At 43.6% G+C, this 20,595-nt stretch overlaps 1 protein-coding gene across 3 annotated transcripts in view; it reads left to right on the top strand.

Moving 5' to 3' along the window:
• Nucleotides 1–2,629: 2,629 nt before the first annotated feature.
• The window catches only part of SMARCA2 (SWI/SNF related BAF chromatin remodeling complex subunit ATPase 2), a 1,761,756-nt gene continuing 1,743,790 nt past the window's right edge, over nucleotides 2,630–20,595 (top strand). For all 3 annotated transcript variants that reach the window (XM_085632958.1, XM_085632957.1, XM_085632956.1), the window contains exon 1: nucleotides 2,630–2,758. The gene's annotated coding sequence lies outside the window, so the exon portion shown is untranslated. The remainder of the gene's footprint in view (nucleotides 2,759–20,595) is intronic.

Raw genomic sequence — 20,595 nt, 5'->3', positions numbered from 1 at the left:
AACCTCATCCCCTCCCTAATTCAATCAGACACTTGAACCACGCTCACTGTCAGATGGCCCTATATAGCTCAAACCTCAAAAAAGAACTACCTTGAACAGTACATATGGTTTTTAGATGCCTCGGAAGCTGAGCTATCTGATAGGTAGGTAATACACATCTCGCGTGCCAGGCAGCAGAGCTACCCCTTACAGTACGTATCTTATGAGCTCTCACTTCTAACAGCCGAGTAGCCTGCAACCTGACGGCACGGGTCTTGGTGGCACAATGGGAGAGGTGTGTTGGTGCAGCGCGTGCGCTCTTTAAACAGCAGAGCTATCTCTCATGTACGCAGATTACACCGACCGTACAGCCAGCACTCCGGCTACATGTCTTACAGCCTCCCTCCACGATGCTCTGTGTTTTTAAGGCGGGGGCGCAGTTTTGGGATTGAATGTCTGCGCATCACTTGGAGGGGTCATTAGAGGTCAAACTGTTCTCTTTGGCAAAGGTTTCACCTTTATGTTTTTTCCTTTTTAATTGTATTCAATCAATGAACGTTAATTGTTTGGTTAATTAATTAAAACCGTAACAAGGTTACTAAAGAACACACCAAGAAATCTGTAAACGCACTTCAGACCTCAACCAAGACTTACACACTCGATTCTCCCTCTCACATTACTTCCTCACCACCCCCACCCCACACACTGTGGCCATGTGTTTAATTGCTGCATTGCTTACCTTCAGACATACCCGCCCCTTACCCATACTTTCACCATCCTAGTCATCAATTAAATTGTTAATGTTGGGTTTTGTTTCAGACAAATCTGTAAAAAATCCTTACTTTTGCATGAGAGGCCAGTATTGGTGCACAGTGTGAGAAGCAGATACTGATGTATGAGGGCCAGTATTGGTGCGCAGTGCGAAAAGCTGACAATGGGTTTGCATGAGGGGCCCTATGGTGCACAGTGCCAGAAGCTGCTACTGTTCGAGAGTGTGAGAAGTCACCGGTGGGCAGTGAGAGTGGCACTGGTGAGCAGTGTGAGAAGCTGCCATTGACAGCTTAAGGAAAAGGTACCTGTGGACAGTGAGTGTCTGGGGCTGTTGTGCGGTGTGAGAAGCTAGCACAAGTGAGTAGTGTGAGGAACCAGCACTGATGGGCACTGTGGGAACTAACAGTCGTGGGTTTTATAGTGCGTCTGCATTGGTTGGTAGAATGAAACGCTGTTCCTGGTGTACAGTGCAAGCAGCTGTCATTAATGAACAATGTGAAAAGCTAACACTGGTGATTGGTGTGAGGAGCTGTAATTAGTTGGTAGTGAGAAGCTGGCACTGGTAGAGAGTGAGATGTTGTCACAAGCGGCTTTGTGAGAAGATTGTACATTGTGTTACACAGAACGACCTTAAACCAGCGAGGTTTCAAAGAAATGTGCAGAGTAGGTTTAAGAGAACAGCGTATATGCATTGACCGAAAATTAATAAGATGCAGAGTTCAGAATTAGAAGCTCACAACCTCACAACTTCACTCTCTCTCACTCACTACCTCAATCACTCTCTATCTCACTACCTCACTCTTTCTATCTCACTAACTCACTTTCACTCTCTCTTTCACTACCTCTCTCTCTATCTCACTACATCACAACATCACTCTATGCTTATATATCACTACCTCACAACATCCCTCTCCCTCACTACCTCACTCTCTATCTACCTCACTCTCTCTATCTCACTACCTCACTCTCTATCTACCTCACTCTCTATCTCACTACCTCACTCTCTATCTACCTCACTCTCTCTCACTACCTCACTCTCTATTTCAATACCTCACTCTCTCTCTCTATTTCACTACCTCACTCTCTCTCTGCTAATGCAATAGGTATCACATATGCAAAAAAAAGCTAATGCCAATAGAAATGACAATGCCATTTATTTAGGGATACAAAAATGATAAAAAAAAGAATGAGCAATACCAATAGCTCTACCTATAATATTGCCGAGACCATTGCATTGTAAATGCTTGTTCTTCTTCTTTCCAGGGGAAGACTGACAATGGACCTTACTGCCTTACTGGGCTAACGTTTATTATAACGACAAAAACCCTGAAAGAAAAGGGAAGTCAGCTAGTGACATTGCACATGCCATGCGTGTGGCAGATGTTATAGTTGTTTCACAACTATTAAAATGAATAAACAGGAGAAACGTCTGACTTGTTTTAATACATGGCTATAACTACTTTGTTTAATGCGCAATACATTATCACTCTAAGTGGCACGCGAGGAGGTACATTGAAACGTCATACACGACAAGCTCACCAAAACATGGCATGGAGATATCATATCACACATAACTTTAAGCAAAATGAAAACTTGGCAGCTGCGAGAACACAAGTTCCTTATTAAAACTCGGTGCTTATAGTTTCAGATTGTGTCTGGGAGCAATCGCAAACAGCTGTGGCTTGTTATATACACGTGAAGTACTTGAAGGAAAGGAGCACCTTAGCATTAAAGGACCCAAACATAAGGGCATAGTACGAATAACGACTACCTCTCATTTGTACCCCAGGGGCGCTAATTCGGTGTCCTGAAAGATTTGCTCCTTCGTCAGTCCCCCGGGGGTGTCAAGAAGAGTGCAAATCAGTCAGTTCTAGGAAGAGGCGGGGTCTAGACACAGGAAACTGCGTTGGGCGGCGGACGGGGCCGCGCTGCTTACAGTCTGGCCCGTCTAGACGAACAGCGGTGTCCGGGAGTGGGGACACCCGAAGGCACCGCCCCCGCAGCCTAGGTAATTGTCAGCCTTATCGCCAGCGGGGGTGGGATCTGCTGTGTTCGTTGATTGAGACTGGTCCTTCAGGGATTGTTAAAAGTGTATCCATTTTTGGCATGCCAGTGGGCACCCGTGGGCAATTTGCTTCTACCCCCAAATCATACGTTGCCTCTTGGCAAAGCGGGGCCAGGCCACTCACCAAATACACACTTATTGAAACCACACAGGGAAGAACACGTTCAAATAAGAAGGAGGTTTTTGGCACTCATGATTTCCGACTTTGCCATGCAGGTAGAAGTAGGGAGAGCATCCTGTTGGGCAGTTCCGTTATTTCATTTGCCCGTTACAGGACCACACGGGATTTGTTGCTCTGTAGGAGTATGGCGTATATGCAAGCCTGCCAGTTTTGTGGCAGCATAATTTCGCTTGGATTTTGAGGATATAACGTGTGAATTTGTTATAAACAAAAGTGAAGACGGAAGTACTAGGGTCCAGTTGACAGGTACAGCTACAGGTAGTTGTACCCTACGCACACTGTTTGCGATGCCGATGTTGTTTGTGGGGCTCTGGGCCGCTTCTGTCCTTAATTGTTACTTTTGCAAGCGATGGTAGTCTGGCCTAGGTTCCTGCACCACGGAATGCTCCAACTGCCGTTCGTGCGGCGTGACCTGACAGGCTAGGTAACCTCTGCTGTCTCTAGTGAGCCCCATATAAACAGTGCTCGAATGCAGTTATTACTCGATCTGGCCGTACACAACTCCATCCCACCCCGTGTTGGCGTCCCACCTTTCAGTGAAGGCTGCCTTAAGAGTCGTGGAGTCTGCGTTGTAAAACCTGATGCAGTGCCGTGATGTTGTATGCTGTTTGTCTTAACATTTTATCTGCTTTGCATGCACGTGCTCTCTTCCCTTTAATATATACAGTGACTGGGGTGCTCATCATTGTGTGCTGTCTGTGGTAGACCTCGTCTCATGACATTATAATCCCTTCATCCGGCAGGTTTTGATGGACTAGCCTACTGCCCTGAAGTGCGAGGCTACCAGCCCCAGCGCGCTGTTTAAAAGGGTGTCAAACTCGAATGTGCTTGGTTCACTTTATTTCCACCGCCCTTCCGCTAGCCGCTGTCAGTGTATACCGCTACACGTAATCCAATAACGCTGGGTCGTCATAGAAGTTTAACACACCCCGCACGTTTGTGGGTCGAGCCCGCCATCAAACAAAATCTCGGCCCCACCTGTTTACAGTGGTACTATAAGGTAACGAGGGGCCGCTGCGCTGTGGTGCTATGTGTAGCGGGGTACTGGCCGGGCCAGTCAACAGTTTAGCGGCTGCATGCGGTCCTCTGTGACTGCTATGAAGCCACTACGAGACATTTGCTAGTGTTACTCCCCTTCACATTTAGTTACTACGCATTGCGTAATTTTCATACGCTTCTCACGGTGTTTACAGTTAACCCGTTTTAAATGTCAGTGTACAGCTTGTATAGAACGTATACATCATCTAATTGCTTGCTACCGGCATGTTTCCTTAAAGAGATCCCACAACTTGATTTTAAGTGAAGATGTGAGTAAACGCTCAGCCCTCCTTACACATCTTACAATTAACCATTTTCTACTGTAGTTAAGGATTCCTAATAACCGGTGTATCTGTGCCCGTGCAACAGAAGCCCTGACATGGGACCCGTGCACATGTGGCGTAAGCTTCATTTTATAACGGGTACGTAAATGCTTGATACCTGCTTCTTTCTTGTATTGACTTGTCATTCACTTGACATGTTGGGTTCACGCTGCGAGACAGATCGGGATCTTGCTCTTGCGTGCCTTTGAGTATTGTCATGCTAATTGCCGCACACTTTCTCTGCAGGAGCCTAATCACTCTGTTGTTCTCGTTGACCCAGGTCAGCATTATCCTGTCATACTTTTTTCATAAGCAGAGGGCAGCCCCAAGGATGTAGTTGCCAACCATGTTGTCAGCTTCTATTGAGCTCGGAGAAAATGAATATTTTCGATATTTTGTGTAGCAGCACACCACCTTCCCTCCTAGAGAATGTCATATTTTAGGCCTTGTAATTAACACTTGTTCACCGTGCGGGCAAATGATTGATAGATGAGAAAGTAGACGTGCACACAAGGTAATTAACTAAATGTATTAGTCCTTTTTTTGTTAACTTTTTTTTTTGGGGTGTATTTTGAGCTTACTATTTTGAGTAGTAGAATTGCTGTTTCTGGTAATAGACGTTATGTTATCATCACCCGTTCTCTAGTACTCCATGTTTCAGAGAATGAAAGTAGATTTTTTTTTCACAGATACTTTATCTTTTACATTTATGTGGCACGTATGTACTGCTGCTTATTTTTTACTTGCAGTTACCCTTTTCTCTTGATGTTTTATGCGGGTTATGGTCATATTAGCCAGCTTTGCATCCTATTCCATTGTCTTCAAAATCGTGCCAGCTCCCTAGCTTCATTAGAACTCGCCTGTGGGTTTTTGTGAGCAGACAGTATCAGCATAAACTAACTAACTAATGCTCCAACAGAGAGCCTGCAATATCAAAACAATCTGAACTTTCACATGTTCTAATTAATCTCAAGTCCACTATGAGGGGAATTTACTTCACTGTTTGGGCAACCATGTGTAGTTGATTCAGATAGGGTAGTGAGAGTGATGGTGAATGTTTGATTTAGTGCACCACATTGATAAGGATGTTTACATTGCCTGTGGGGGCCATGTCTCAGATACCGTTGCAATTTAGGGATACTAAGATAAATAAATGAAAAGAGAAAGATGGAATGGCTTGAATTAGTCTTTAGAAGCCTTTTATATCCCATTGGTTTCTTTTCCCCTTTTTCCCCACTTGTTTGTGCCAATGTATGGAAAATTCAAGTATATACCAGTATTGGGCTGGAATGTCCATTTGGGTTAGGAACAATATTGATTTGCATATCTGTTCTAATTGTCTTTAATGTGGTGAAATGTTTTGCACTCAGAACAGTTTCTCGTGGTTATCTTCGGTTCAAGCATTTGCCTCCATTACTTGTTCGTTTCTTGACAGATTGCATTGCTGTTTTGATGTCTGCTTCAAATTAGTCTGTGTAGAGATAACAGTATTGTTTCAAAGGGTGTCATCAGTTGGGCAAAGTCTCTCAAATGATGCTGCCAGACATTTAGTACAGAGTAGGAACTTGAGTGGTGGGTGCCAGCAGAATTAATTTATGCAGTATTTGGGTTTATGTAGATTGGTTTCTGGTTTGACTCTTGTAAGTCTTGCTGTCTACAACTGCGAGTAGTGTCTTGATGCAATGAACTATAACGTTTCTCTTCTTCTGTTATTTCGTTTATTTTATGCCTGGTTCTTTTAGGAAATGCTTGGCCTGTACACTAAATATACTGTGATTGATGAATTGTACTTTATTAAAAGTTCAAATCTTGAGTGCTCAGCAGTTCTAGCCAGCTGACTTGGACCTTCTGCGATTACACCTGTTCGCTTTATTGGGTCCTATTGCGCCTATTTTATCCCTTTGGTAAGACTGTAATTGAGCCTTAGATATCGTGGGATTACACCTTAAATCGGTACATTAATAGATCGTTATTCACCAAGACTGCAGCAATCTGTTGGTGGTGTGTTCTGTCTCTACAGTTTTAAAATAATCACTGTTCTTTGAGGAGAACAGGTTCCGTGATGTTAAGGAGTCGGTCACTTCCTTATAAGCAAACAACAATGTTTTTTGAATATCTCGATGTGTATAAATGGTTAGAGTGAGCGCATGAATTTTTAAAGTGAAAAATAATGTGTTTTGGAATTGTGAATGCTTAAATAGCGATTCTTAACAAATATCGTACAATAATCATTCATTTTTAGGTCTCGCCTATGCAGCGCGCATGTGCTGCATAAGCAAAAAGACCTTTTTGGAATGGCTTTGGCTTTTCAGCCAAAAGCGTGCACGCGTTTCATTGGCTTCAAAGGCAACGCGTGCATGTGTGGCAATTGCCTTGCGGGAGCGAGCTTGACAATATACGTTTTGAACTAACTTACACATGGTGCCTGTGGCTCGCTCCCGCAAGGGAAACGCTTTGTGTGCTCTCGCACTCCCCCCCCCCCCTTCCACTTTCAGCACGAGGTGCGTGCTGGTGATTCATGGGGCACTCCAGTGCTTCGGAATCGCTCTTTTCACTTCCTATAAAGGCCTTCAATTCTGTGGAGGCGCTGTAGTTAGGTTTGCTAAACATCTGCTTCCTAAACATTTGTAAACATTTTTACCTGTTATTCTGTTCTGTTTGCACTGAATTTTACATGGGGGGTGACTTTGGGAGACTTTATTTTAACTTGTATTTGCACTAACTTGCAGAACTTGGGGGTTGTTGCATTAACTTGGGAGTTGTTGCGATTTCACTATATGCCTGATACGATTTTAGATGAATGTTTTGGCAGTCCTTAGTGTCAGACTGCTTTAATCTTATCCAGCGGCACGTTGCTCCCGCTCTCACTACCAGTTTCTAATTAACGTTTCCACTGTGAGCCCCTTTTTTTCCCCCCTTGGTGCGCTCCAGTTTTTACAGAATCGCTCTCTTTATTTCCTATAAATACCTTAAATGCAGAGGATGCTCAGTGGTTAATTTGCTAAAAATCTCCTTTTTATTCATTTTTAAAAACATTTACCTATTATTCTGCTCTGATTGCACTGAATTTTACGTGGGGGGATGAATTTGGGGGACTTATATTTGCACTAATTTGGGGGTTGTTGCATTAACCTGGGGGTTGTTGTGCTTTGACTGTACGCCTGATACAATTATAAATTAACATTTTGGCAGTCCTTAGTGTCAGTATGCTTTAATCCTTTCCAGTGCAGCACTGTTGTCGCTCTCACTTCCACATTTCAATTAGTGATCCCACTGTGAGCCCCATTTGTTTTCAAAGGTGCGCTCCAGTTTTCAGATTCACTTTCCTCACTTTCTATAAATGCCGTCAATGCCGCGGACGAGCAGAGGTTAGTTCTGCTAAAAATCTGCTCTTTAATCGTTTTTTAAATGTTTTGACCTGTTATTCTGTTCTGATTGCACTGAATTTTATGAGGGGGGGCTAATTTTGGGGGGACTTAATAGGAACTTGTATTTGCACTAACTTGGGCGTTGTTGCATTAACTTGGGGGTTGTTGCGCTTTGATTATACAACTGTTACAATTTTAGATTAACATTTTGGCAGTCCTTAGTGTCAGACTGCGTTAATTCTATCCAGTGCAGCATTGCTCCCACTCTCATTTCTGCATTCCAATTAGTCATCCCACTGTGCTCCGCCGTTTTAGGTCTCTCCTGAGCCAGCGCGCATGCGCTACTCTGCGAGGCTTATAGTAAGGACTTTCAACTCGGACCACACGCACGTTCGTGTGCTTTTTTTTTTTTCCCATCACACGCTATTTCTAAGAAAGACAGCACGCAATTGGCCAAAGGCGGGTGCATGTCCTGCCTTCTCTCTCCCCTGGCCTAGGGAGCGAGCAGTAGAGCGTCCGGATGCCAGCTGCATTCCTGACATTCCTTCGCGGCCGCGCCTGTTTAATTAGCAGCTTGTTTTGTGTTTATTTTACACTCTTTGATTTACTGTGCAGCGTCCACTGGAGGGCAGCAGAGCAACGCGCTGACTTCTAGCTGCTAGCTGCCAGTCTTCCACTGATACACAGGCTTCCTGCCAGCTAATCGACAAGCAGAAAATCTAATGTTTTCCAACCATTATGGATGGGGCATTGTATGTTTTGACACTCCATGATGACTCTAACCGTGCTGGTCTTGCCGTCACCGGCATACACAGTTTTTCACTCGTGACCGCTCACCTGCATAAACTTGCAGGACGTGATGCTTCAGCGTTAATTTGACTGGGGTGTGGAATCGGGTTGCCTCACGTGCGTTTTGGCATTCTCGAGGCTAGACGGGTAAGTGATGGGCTCTGTGCCACGTTGTATGGTTTTTAGGTCTCGTAACTATAGCTATCTTTTGTAAGGACTCGTAAACATAACCAGCACATGTGGCACATATGCGTGGTGTCTGTTGGGGCATATTTTTATTCTTCGTGTGCTTTTGGAAATCTATCCACATCTTCGTATTTTTACAAATACAGGTAGCACAAGATGTTTTCCAGGACCTGGTTCTGATTTAATTATGGGTGCAAGATGAAGACTTAGAGCACGGGAATTACATGCCTATACCAGTTATTTTGTTGCATTCAAATATACACCCAACATTGGATTTTTGGCTGGCTTTTTGCACTGCAGGAGGAGCTGTAAGATATCCTAAGTATACCCGTTTTTCAGCAGACTTAACATATATTTATATACTGCATGAGAGGTGACATACTGCAGTATTTCCATAAATAATTTGATTTGAGAATGTAGAAACATGGTTCTTCCATCCACTTAATGATGGCAAGTGGATTGAATATAGACAGGTTTACAGGTCTTAAAACCTATATTATGGGGTTGTCACATCTTTGACACAACTTAACTATCATCATTGCTATACTTTTAACGGAACTTCGTTTGCCTACTCTTTGCAGCATTGGAGCTTATCATGGACTCTTGCTCAGAAGCCTAACTGGGCACCAGTTTGATTTCCCACAGCAAGTGATATCTATGGACACAGCTATTTTCTGGTAACATGCTTATGCCCGTGATGCACTCTTTTGACATGACTCTCATACCTTCCACAATGACACTGCATGTGTGCTTTTTACGTGTAACATATAGATGGATTTACTCACCAGCTGAACTTCCACTTCTGTAGACTAGCTGGTTTTCTTTTCTTCCTGTTTTGGGATGGGGGAAGGGGGAGGAATATCTTGCTATAAAACAGTTGTAGGTAGTTTCAATTTTTTGTACAACTTGTACTGTATTTTGACAATTAAGGTTCTTGACCTGCACTTTACTTTGTTTTTAAACTCTTGAATGTTGGTTAGCTGAGAAGCACCACATTTAGATACCAATCACCAGACGACATTCAGACTTTTTTTTTTCTAACTTTAGTAAGTACTTTTTATGTTAGCAGACTAGATTATACTGTCCAAGGTCAGTATAACTCTTTTGCATTACAGAGTTAGTTTGGCTTATCCATTACTGCAGGTTTGTGGTAAATGCCCCACGTTTCAACATTACGTCTGTTACTATTACAAGTGCACAGCATGTTCCATCTGTGGAAATATGGATTTTTCTGGTCAGTTATGTCCCCTATCTTGGACCCCAACGGTTACATGTGCATGTCACAAGTACATGTATGTTCCCTCCAGTTCCAGTTATGAAGACGCAAATACATGTGCGTCCACCGTCAACATGTCCTCTGACAGATCCGCCATGAATAGGCCGGATATTCCATTCCTAAATATGAAAGGCCACCGGCTTTATATGGTTCACTTATGCCACTTTACAGTCCAGGCAAGTAGGCCCTGATTCTGTCATCAAAACTCCTCTTGCCTTCTGCCTCTGAAGCTCCAGTCCGAGCCTGCATCTGTGACCATGAACTTTGTCTCATTCTCTGCGCGGCTCACGAAGCCTGACATCAGCCTACTCTCTGCCAAGAACTGTATTTCACCTTCGAATTATCTGCTTCCCCCTCAGCCGATGCATTCCTGCCTAGTAGTTTAAGTAAACATTCTACCAGTTACCAAGCAAAAAGGCCCAGCTTCTCTGTCCTCATGCAAGTAATTCATAGCCCTGTTACCATGGAATATTCCTACCCCCTCGCATTCAGTGTAGACACTTAGACGCTTGTACACGCACGCACAGTCAGTATAGAATAAATTCTATCCGAGAGTCCTTCTTTTGTGGATAACATAGTTCTTTAAACATAGGATGTTAGATATGATTTGGGATTAGGTTGACTTGACCCCCCAGACTTCTCGTCTCCACATGTAGAGCTAAGTGTCAAGTCCCCGTCACCCCCTAGTTACACGTCAATTACACGTCAGACTGCTGCGCGCGCATTTAGGCCAAGTATTATCTTATAGATCCACCTATACATGACATCATAACCAATCATGTTCCTTTTTACTCATTTTTACACCCATTTTCGGTTACGCAGCCCAAACGTCAATGTCCTTATCAATTGTTACGCCTACTGTATTCACTTCATTATTATGTATGTACTATAAAAGTTACTTCTTGTCAATAAAGTATGTACTTCACTTCCTGAACCCCCGTGGTGATGGAACTTGGAGCATCCGATTATAATCGATTACTGGAATAAAGCCCATTCCGAAACTCTAATATCACGGATTCTGCCTCTCATTTTACTGAGCTATTTTATAATGTTTCTGTATCAAATTCAGTCCCGGTAAAGGAATTTTTATTTACCACATGATGGCGCCCGAATAGGGACACTTTCTCATCTCACGCGCCGGCGGTGAGTAGCAGGCCCGGTCTCCTGCCACAGCTGGACGGACAATAACGCGTACCAGCAGGATTTCCTGTATCTCCCTCCGGTCAAGCGGGAGCGACTGAGACTGCGATCAACACCCAGACGAGGCGGTGAGAAGTGCGAAGTATCCCGACCAGAGCCTAGCTGAGAGAGCAAGATCCGAGGTATACAGAGACCCACCAGTTCGAAGTCAAGCCCAGTTTCCGACGAGGCGAGTCGAGTCCAGTCCGGTTCAAGTTCAAGTTACCGAGGCCTTCCGTTTCCGAAGCTACCCGGTGAGTACCATTACTGGGGAGGCATTTCTGACGTGCACATAGGTTGTGCCGGTCAAGACGGGTTTGGGTACACAAATCCGGTCTGCACTGTTTTAGCAGTGTATCTGTACTGTTTAGCAGTATATCAAGTATTCCGAAGTATCTAGTAAGTGTCAAGAATTAAGCATGGTGATTTAGTTATGCAGACGATCATCATTGTTGTTTCAGTTAAAGGTTTAATGTTTTAATGTTTAATGTGTTAAACGTCCTGCATATTGTGGTATGAATGGTTGTTCATTATTGTGCTTTTGTATTAAGTGTGTTCAAGACTAAGTATCAGATTAGTTGTCAATATGCCGCTCTTTTCGAAATTAAGACAGATCACTACTAGAAAAGGGGTACTCGAAGAAGCCGTCCCTATTCCTCCTAGGGATACTCCAGGGCACTTCATGTATCACAAACATGGCTTAGACGCTATATTATTTCTTGATTTATGGGTAGACTACACCAAGGGATTACCAGAAAGTCAGAGATGGCCCGCAGCGGGAACCTGGGATGCAGAGTGCATCATAAAAGTCGAGGAAGAGTTATGGAAAAGGAAAGTCAGACAGTCACAGAAAGACGCCGTTGAGTTATGGCGTAAAGAATCTCATAGACGCACAGAAAAAGCACGTAGACAGGAAGAGAAGAGTAAAGAAAGTTCAAGCAAAGTTCAAGAAAATCTATTAATTGAGGAAGGTATCCGAGTGAAATCAGAACAAGTAGACAGACAAAGAAATGCCCTTATGAATGGTATGTATCCCCTTCTGGCCGAAGGATTACCTAAGGCTACTCCAGAGATACCGAAAGACTTGCCACCCCCATTATTCCCAATCAAGGTACATCCTAAGGGGCATCCTAGAACCGCAGAAGATGTTTTTCTTTCCTCATATTTAGATGACGCAGCTCCCGAGTATGCAAATTCCGCCCCACGTAGACCGCATACCAGGGAGGTCCAACGCCAAGATCCAGCACCCGTATCCCTACAGCAACAAATCGAGTCACAAGTTCAGGCAAGCACATCTGTTTCTGCATCTGTTCCTACAGGTGCTTCCATAGCTGAGTCCACACCTATAGTTGCTGTGTCACGTTCGACGAATCCTTTCACACCCGACGCCCCAGACGGGGCCACGGGAGGTGCTACCAATATTTTTTCTACGCCACCTAGAATAAATAAACTTATTTTTCAAGAGTCAGCGCATTCACGTACACCCAAATTCGTAAGTGATCGTACGCTTAAGGAACTTCTTATAGATTGTAGATATGACCCGGTGCTCGGTAAAGAGGACGAAATGATCCTGGCATCATTACGTATCAGACGAGCCGCAGGGTATTTAGCGAAGCTACCAGGAATGACTGCGCATCTAGATAAAATATATCATTTTGTTCAAACAGGGCGAGATCCAGAATGTATTAACAGAGCTATGGAATACCAGAAAGTAGAGATACAGGGGGAACTGTTACGTTTCCTCATAAACTGTGTGATCAGAAATCAAGACCGACCGGGGGTAGATCCGGAAGCAATGAAAATTCTTACAAAATGGAGCCAGAATATATCAGAAGGGAGACACGATAAGCAAAATTGTATAATAGCCATGTGCCGAAAAATCCGTAAAGAAATAGAACGCCTACACGAGGAGAGATTAGAGACAGACGAGTTCGAACAAAGCGAGGAAGAAGGGTCAGGACTGCCCGCAGGACAGTCGGACACCATAGCCTATGTAGGTAGAGGAAGATCTTGTAATAGGAATCAGACTAGATGTCATACTGACTCAATACGTCCAATATGTCCAGATAATGACAGGAATTTCCAAATACCTATAATTAACATAAGGTCTAACGAGCATTCGTTCCAAACCGCCGACAAGCTACTCCGAGAACGAAGGGGTTATCATTTTCTCGATTCTATGGATGAACAAGATTTAGCAAGGGCAGCTGTCCATTGGGTGGACAGTCCCGGAAAATATAGTGATGAGACAGTAGTACGCACATTTTTGAATCTCACCCCAGATGAGCAGAGGTTAGCTGGGATTTATATGATTCAACAACTCATTATACTATATCAGAGTCAGCATTCGGACCCTGGTCCTTTACCTGACATATTAACTGAATTGCTTATGAATAAATGGAGAGGTCCAGGTACTAAGTTAATTAAAGAAATTCTAGTATCAAGAAAGCAGTATATTCTTTTTGTATGCTCAGAGCATGTCTCATTGCCTGTCAAGGAAAGAACAACGTATCACATGGATAGACAGAATCCCTTACGAGAAGTGCACCCAATAAAAGGCGAGGACGATCAGTTTAAACGTGTATTTGTATATACGCCCATATCGAAAATAGAATTGTTAGAAATGAAGAAAGTGGTACCCAGTCATGACAAAGACCCAGCGGGTTTTCACCGAGAAATTAAAGACATGTTACTCATGGGAGAGTATACCTACCCCGACATTATGACCATATTAAAGGTATTGATGCCTGCTGGCATTTATGAGAAACTCAAGGAAAAGGAGTGGGAGGTAGGTGACCAAAAGATAGAATGGTCAGCATTAGAAGCAGAAGAAAGGGCCCGAGGTCCAGGTTCGGGGCTTGGGGACAAAACTAAAGCACTACCAGGTCTACTAGTACAGGTACTGCCACGTTTATTAACTACGAAAAAGGAAGATTGGGGTACAATTTCAGCCTGTAAACAGAAACAAGATGAAGACACTAGCGATTACTATGCCCGATTCGAGAAATGTTTTGGTATAAATAGTGGCATAAAAGCAAGTAGTGAATCATACCCGCATCTGTTTGTAACAAAATTAGTGGAAAATGCCCTGCCCCCAGTAAAGAATAGAGTATTAAAATTCGAGAGTACCTGGCAAGGTAACACTCCAACACAAATGTTACAGTACCACCACAATAGAATTAAAGAGGAACAAGAACATGAACACAGACGCATGAAAGACACGAAAATGAAAATGCTAGTTTCCCAGACAGTTCCAGCTGAAGGACATAAAAAGGGTATGACACATTCCGATTCAGCAGGACCCGTAAAAGGGGCATGCAATTATTGTAAAAAGCCAGGTCATTACGTACACGATTGTCCAGTTTTAAAACATAATATCGCCATAGGTAAAACACAAGAAAGATCACGGCCACTAAGACAAGATCAGAATGAACAAGGAGCTATGCAGCATGCCCAGGCCATGCCAGCCGCACAACAGCCAATACAGTTTGTGCCAGCTGCACCACCGTTGCCTGCTGCTGCCACACAGACAACAACACGACAAATGTATCAGACTGCACAGTATGAATATCCTGAGTATCAACGTTACGCATGAACTAGCCTAGAGAGGGAAGTTGACTTACCCCTTATCGAGATTCCTGTAGATCAAGAAGGACCTTATGTACATAGTGAATTATTAGGTCAAGATAGAAAATTTTTACTCGATACAGGGGCAAGTCGAACAACTATAAAACGTAGTGAAGTTCCAGGGGCACCCCTCTCAGGCTCTCAGAATATTTCCCTTGGTTTTTCAGGAAAACCTATTGTTAATGAAGTATCACAGCCTCTTCCACTTACGATAGGACCTCTGACCCGAACTACAGATTTATTGCTTACTAAATCATGTCCAGAAAATCTGTTAGGAATCAAAACCCTGAAAGCTCTAGGAGCCATAATATGTTGTTCTCCGGAAGGAGTAAGGTTGTTTTTACGTGATTTTAAAGGTCACTATGTATCTAGAGACATGGATCCCCGACTGCAGACTTTACCTACACATCTATGGGCACAAGGCCCTACTGATGTCGGTTGCATGAATATTACACCATATCGAGTCACACTAAAGGCAGGAGTGGTGCTACCACGAATGCGACAATTCAAGTTACCACCAGATGCTGTAGTGGCTTTACTACAAATCATTGACGAGCTTATTGCCCAAGGAGTAGTTGTAGAAACAGACTCCAATGTATGTAATTCACCGATAATTCCGATTCTTAAACGAACAGATCCTACAGCTCCGCCGGTATATCGATTGGTTATTGATCTGCGCGAGTTAAACAAATGCATTGTGCCACAATTTCCTGTGGTCCCAGATATCTCGTCATTATTGACAGCTATTGATTCCGAAGCAACATTCTTTACTGTAATTGACCTCAAGAATGCCTTTTTCAGCGTCCCAATAGATCCGGAAAGCCAATATTTGTTCGGATTTAGTTTAAATGGGCGTAGCTTTAAATTCTCCCGCGCACCTCAAGGATTTACAGAAAGCCCCAGCATCTATAGCCAAGCACTGAAACGAGAACTCGACAGTATCCACATGCCAGTTAACACTGCCGTGCTTCAATATGTCGATGATCTGCTGATCACCGCAAGAAGCGAACCGGAATGTGAAAAAGCATCACTGACAGTTTTACAATTTCTGGCCGAAAAGGGGCACAAGGTGTCCCCTTCTAAGCTGCAATTCTGTGTCCAGCGAGTTGTTTATCTTGGACACTCGCTGTCCAAGGAGGGAAGGCAGCTTACACCCGACCGCATTCAGTTAATAGCTAACATGTCAATACCCAAGACACAAAAGGAGGTGCGGGCTTTCATAGGCCTCACTTCATATTGTAGGCAGTGGATCCCTCAGTACGCATTTCTAGCAAAACCACTCATTCAGTTAACCACACAGGAGGCAGCCACATCGACTGTTCTCCCTTGGACTCAGGAACACACACAAGCTTTTGAAAGCTTAAAGAAAGCTTTATGTCAAGCACCCGTTTTAGCAACGCCATGTTACAGAAAACAGTTTACACTCTTTGTTACAGAACGCGAAGGTACTGCCTTGTCAGTACTCACACAGGAACAAGCAGGAGCACACAAACCATGTGCTTATTTTTCTAGTACATTAGATCCCGTAGCTCAGGCTTTGCCTGCGTGCCTGAAATCAGTAGCAGCGACAGCTTTAGCAATCAGACAAAGCGATGCCATAGTGTTAGGACATCCATTGACAGTTCAAGTACCACACGCAGTAGAGGTTCTTGTAAATAGAACGCAAACACAACACTTGACTATAGCGCGACTTACAGGATACGAGCTTACATTGTTTCAACCACATATAGAAATCAGACGCTGTAACACATTGAATCCTGCCACACTTTTACCTGTAATCGGAACAGACCCACTAGCCCATGACTGTATTGAAGTTATTACAATAACAACAAAACCCAGACAAGACTTGACAGATGTCCCATTGTCAGATCCAGACCTGACCTTGTATGTAGATGGTTCATGCATGAGAACAAGTACAGGAGAGTTAGTAGCCGCCTACGCAGTCACCACAGATACTGAAGTCATTGAAACTAATCGTATAAACACTTTGTCAGCTCAAGCCGCAGAACTTATCGCTCTGACACAAGCCTGTATTCAAGCCATGAATAAAAAAGTCAACATATACACTGACTCACGTTATGCATTCGGAGTTGTACATGACTTCGGCGTGTTGTGGCGAGAGAGAGGTTATTTAACTTCCCACGGTGCCCACATTCAGCACGGACCCCTCATTCATGCATTATTAGATGCAATACATCTACCCACTGAAATATCAATTATGAAATGTAAGGCCCATACAAAGGCTACTGATATCATTTCCCAAGGCAATGATCTAGCCGACAGAACAGCTAAACTGACTGCTCAAACTCAAACCCCCGACATGACAAAGACAATAGTCCTGACACCGACACATTGTATGACAGTTAAAGATCCTACTCTTGACGTAATTGACATACAGACACATGCTACACCAGACGAAATAAAGAAATGGACTGAATTAGGAGGGATCCAAACGGACCAAGGATGGATGATGAAGGAAAAGTCTGTATGGTTCCTTCCTGATTCAATGGTCCAAGTTATAATTAACACTATACATAGTCCAGCACATCTAGGAGAAAAAGCTATGCTAGACAGCATTCAACACATTTGGTTCAATAAACATTTACGAGCAGCAGCAAAACAAAAGGTCCGTACCTGTATGATCTGTTGTCAGTTCAACCCAGGAAAAAGCGTTCCCGTAGAACAGGGTGGATTTCATACTCCTAATCATCCTTTTGAAGTACTCCAGATGGACTATATCCAGATGGAACGATGTCGAGGATTCAAATATGTTCTCGTAGTTGTTTGCGCTCTGTCCCGTTGGACGGAGGCATACCCGGTTTCAGATTACACTGCCCCGACTACTGCCAAACAGTTGGTTCGAGAATTCTTCCCACGATACGGTTTACCACGTGCTGTTTACTCAGATAACGGCCAGCCGTTCTCATCCGAATTAATGAAACACGTTTCACTTCTGTTAGGATATCAGTGGAAATTCCACTGTGTCCGACACCCCGAGGCAGCAGGTCTCGTAGAAAGACATAACCAGATACTGAAAATCAGAATGTCCAAAATATGCAGAGAGAAAGGTGTCGACTGGGTAGTAGCGTTACCAGTTGCACTCTTTTACATGAGAATGGTAGCACACTCTCGAACAGGGCTATCCCCGTATGAGGTGATCTTCGGTAGACCACCAAATATGTGGGGGACGCCTATACCACGCAAAATAACTGATATTGACTGTAATATGCTGACAGATTACTTGGCTTCCTTGATGTCTGCACTACAATCTTCTCGTTCACAGGTAGCTGCAGCTTTTCCCGACAACACTGAGGTGAAACCCCATGACGTTGTTCCGGGTAATCTTGTCTTTGTGAGGAATTTCGACCGAAAGACTCAGCTGGAGCCCAGGTGGAAAGCACCCAAGTTGGTCCTGTTGACCACGAGAACAGCCGTGAAGATCGAGGGCCGCAAGGGCTGGATTCATTCAAGCCATATCAAGAAATTTCATGGACTATCCTCGGATATAGACACTGTGCCCTGCACTCCCTCACAGACTGATACAAAGCTTCCTTTTGTTGAACCGAACAATTCTGAAAAGTACAAACTAAAGCTTAGGCCCAACCAGTCGAGCAATTTGATTGTTTAAGTCCTCTCCAAGGTGAAGCGGTTGAATTGTCTCTGACATGTATCCCTTGGACGTATTGTAAATCACTGCGTAGCCACTGTATAGTGACATTATTAATTTTGTTTTTATTAAGTCTTTTAATAATTATTACAAGTATGTTGTTGCACATATATTACCCTATTTCTAGACATGTTGATGTTGTTGCTGCTGAACATTCTTTTAGTGACTTACCTCCGCATGAATTGTCTTATAGACTTGCGCTGCGCAATAACACTTTCATTAGTATGTTACATCATTCCCATCAGACTAGTAATGCCACCAATTGTTGGGTATGTGGCCGACTCCCTCCCTATCAGAATTATGAAGGAGTCCTGCCTTTCTTTCCACATCCATTTACACATAATGGCTCCTGTGGAGCATGGTTTAGTTTAATCAATTCCATAGACTCAGATACAGCAGTTTACCAAGATCATTGGGTATGGGGAAACCTGAACCTAGCTTTACTCAAGGTCTGCTATCCTGACAAGGAGGGTCGCCCCAAAAGAACAGGAACTGATCTAGAAAATGAAGTATATGGATTAGGTAATTTTACACCTAATCTCATGATTCTAAATGTCGTATCCGAAGTTGAACTAGTCTTACCCACCATGTCAGTATTCCCAGCGAAGGGTGAATTGTGTGTAAGAAAGGTTGGTTCCATACATATGGGCCATAGTAAATGCACTACTATAGTAGAATTCAGTGATCTAGGCAAATCTTCGTTTAGAGCTTCTCGCCACTCCTACTTTATATGTGGTCAGACGGCATATATGCGTCTACCACTAGATTGGGATGGTACCTGCTACATTGCATTCCTTTTGCCACCTGTTTTCCTAGCTCCTCCTGATTATTACAGAAATATTCATTTAGTACACAACAGAGAACGGAGAGATCTCCCCATTGTCGATTACACTGAGACGGCATGGGACAAGTATGTAGATTTTAATAAAGGCATCTTTCCCTATATAGGTACTGTTACTAATAGTAAGCTGATACGTAGATTAACTAGAACCCTTGAAGCAGTAGTGAATGAGACTATTTCCGCCTTAGGCAATTTAACGGAAGAGCAGTCTGCTATGCGGATTGTTGTGCTTCAAAATCGTCTTGTCCTTGACGTCATCCTGGCTGATAGGGGCGGAGCTTGTAGGGTCATCGGATCAAGCTGCTGCGTATTCATACCAGAAAATTCGCCATCTGTATATAAAGCTATCACTCGCCTTCATAAGATTGTAAGCCAGATACACCAGAACCCAGGCACTTGGACTTGGTCCAGTTGGTTTTGGAATGCGGTATCAGCCTGGGGATGGAGAGTTTTATCCTTCCTAGGTATTGGCCTTCTCATACTATTCAGTTGCTGCCTATGTCTACAATGTGGACCAGCGATTTGTGGTCTGTGTGCCACATCGTGCATTCCACATCAAGATTTTCATTCAAGATCCCGGAAGAAGAAAGAAGAACAAATGATGCTATATGAACAGATCAATGGATTAATGAAGATTGATATCTCTTGAAGGGCAAGTAGGGGACAAGGAGGGAATGTGGAAATATGGATTTTTCTGGTCAGTTATGTCCCCTATCTTGGACCCCAACGGTTACATGTGCATGTCACAAGTACATGTATGTTCCCTCCAGTTCCAGTTATGAAGACGCAAATACATGTGCGTCCACCGTCAACATGTCCTCTGACAGATCCGCCATGAATAGGCCGGATATTCCATTCCTAAATATGAAAGGCCACCAGCTTTATATGGTTCACTTATGCCACTTTACAGTCCAGGCAAGTAGGCCCTGATTCTGTCATCAAAACTCCTCTTGCCTTCTGCCTCTGAAGCTCCAGTCCGAGCCTGCATCTGTGACCATGAACTTTGTCTCATTCTCTGCGCGGCTCACGAAGCCTGACATCAGCCTACTCTCTGCCAAGAACTGTATTTCACCTTCGAATTATCTGCTTCCCCCTCAGCCGATGCATTCCTGCCTAGTAGTTTAAGTAAACATTCTACCAGTTACCAAGCAAAAAGGCCCAGCTTCTCTGTCCTCATGCAAGTAATTCATAGCCCTGTTACCATGGAATATTCCTACCCCCTCGCATTCAGTGTAGACACTTAGACGCTTGTACACGCACGCACAGTCAGTATAGAATAAATTCTATCCGAGAGTCCTTCTTTTG

The sequence above is a fragment of the Triturus cristatus genome, chromosome 2_1, assembly GCF_964204655.1.
Source record: "Triturus cristatus chromosome 2_1, aTriCri1.1, whole genome shotgun sequence".
NCBI classification, from domain to species: domain Eukaryota; kingdom Metazoa; phylum Chordata; class Amphibia; order Caudata; family Salamandridae; genus Triturus; species Triturus cristatus.
This window is presented reverse-complemented; position numbering and strand designations above follow the sequence as displayed.